The 1,767-nt window shown below is 57.9% G+C and overlaps 1 protein-coding gene across 1 annotated transcript in view; it reads left to right on the forward strand.

The window, feature by feature from the left end:
• The first annotated feature begins 710 nt into the window (after positions 1–710).
• The window catches only part of LOC125026178 (histone demethylase UTY-like), a 20,764-nt gene continuing 19,707 nt past the window's right edge, over positions 711–1,767 (forward strand). The window contains exon 1 of the mRNA XM_047614461.1: positions 711–1,404. The gene's annotated coding sequence lies outside the window, so the exon portion shown is untranslated. The remainder of the gene's footprint in view (positions 1,405–1,767) is intronic.

The following is a 1,767-nucleotide window of genomic DNA, read 5'->3' on the forward strand; positions in this document are numbered from 1 at the left end:
GGAGAGGTTCTCGAATGGCGGAGGGGGGGGGGGGTATCTGCCGAGGGGGGAGGGGAAAGGGGGCCTTTTACATGTTTTAAAAATTGTTTTTTTCAATGAAGGTGCAATGGGGGGGGGGGGGTGATTATCGATGTTCTTGTGCGGAGGAATAAAAAAAAGTTGATTTCTGTATCGGTGCGAGAATTTCGGGTTCTCAACGAGCTCTTTCGGTCGTTATGAGTTTTCTGCCCCCGCACACGTGCTTGTCATTCAAATCAGATTTTATTTGCGTGAACAAGATGCCCGTTGGCAGAAAAGCAGTGGAGTGGGATGTGGAGTCCGTATACCCAGGGGGAGAGCGACCACCCCCCATCCCCCTGCCCCGCCACCACCTCACCTGGGGATCAATACGCTCGCACAACCACTCTCCTCGCCAGCCCCGCGCCGCCCTGCCAGCCGCACGACCCACGTCCCCGCTCGCCCTCCTCGCTCGCCTCGAAATAGCGACAACCTCGTCGGAAAATGTAGCTCTAACCCCGTGTTTGGGCCTGGGAGAAGGCCCTGGAGCCCTCTGCTATCCGAAGGGGAAGGAGAGCCGATGTGGGGAGGGCCCCGAAGGGCTGCGAAGGGCTCGGAAGAGCTCGGAAGTCGGGAGTGCGAGGGCTGGCTGAGGGCTGGCCGGGTAGAAAGTTTCTGTTTGGCTCGGCGGCAGCGTGCTCGGGGACCGTTCAGTGTGGCTGGAGGAAGGCTCGGAAGCGGAGAGGAGCGAGAGCGAAGGTCTGGCGCGGACCGCGGGGACGGGACAAGGACCCTAGAGAATGTGCACGTGTGCAGTGACGCGTGCAACACTGCCAAAAACTGGGAGTGCTTAACCCACCCTCGTGTGTCTCAAGTTCGAGCTTGTGGTGAAAGAAAGTGGCACGAGAGAGAGCTGGATAAAGAGGAATTAGCAGGGACTGAGAGAGAGAGGCTGGAAACGGGGAGTTGAGTGACCGTGCGGCGTGTGTTGTTCGCTCGTGCTCCGTTACGGGACAAAGACCGAAATATCTCGTTATAGCCGGACTGCCACCCTCTGGAAACAGACCAGGGGGAAACTGCCAACATTGTGATAAACCTCGATCGTGGAAACTTAGCGTGACTCTTGTGTGGACTCTTATCGGTCTTGACTCGCAGTCTGCATCCACCCAACACTGCCATTACGTTGATCTCCTGTGAATGCTCAAGTCAAGACAAATTCTACCAAACGAAACGTGTCATAACATCACTGCCAATGTGTAAATAAGTCTTCAGGGATTCTATACTGCCATCTGACACTGTCACCGTACACATACATCTATCCGTGCTTTAAGAGATACCGAGTGTTCCTCCAAGATAAGTTCCGCCGCCGAGGGACGTGGTCGCCGCCGGGAGAGCCCCAGGTTCAAGGTACGTACGAGGTGCACCTCGCCCTTTGCCAGTCGCAGGAGCAACCTGGGGGAGCGGCGGCGTTGCGAGGAGGCGTCCGCGGACCGCAAGTGGCTTACGTGAGAGTTCGAGGAGACGCCAGCCCCGACCTGGCAAGTCTAATCGCTGAGCGGCGAGGACGGGCGACTCTTGGCAACGCCGCGTCGGGCATTGCCACGGCCTGATAAATCTTGTATGGTTGTTGCCTTGGGCTCTGCGTGTGTGTGCTTATGTGCAGGCACGGCGTGAGGGCCCAGCGAGTGGAAAGGGCCCGTGGGAAGGACGGAAGGGCGGCCCGAGAGGCGAGGCAAGGCGAAAATCGTGGTGCGTGTGCGTATGGGTAAG

The sequence above is a fragment of the Penaeus chinensis genome, chromosome 6 (genome assembly GCF_019202785.1).
Source record: "Penaeus chinensis breed Huanghai No. 1 chromosome 6, ASM1920278v2, whole genome shotgun sequence".
Taxonomy (NCBI): Eukaryota; Metazoa; Arthropoda; class Malacostraca; order Decapoda; family Penaeidae; genus Penaeus; species Penaeus chinensis.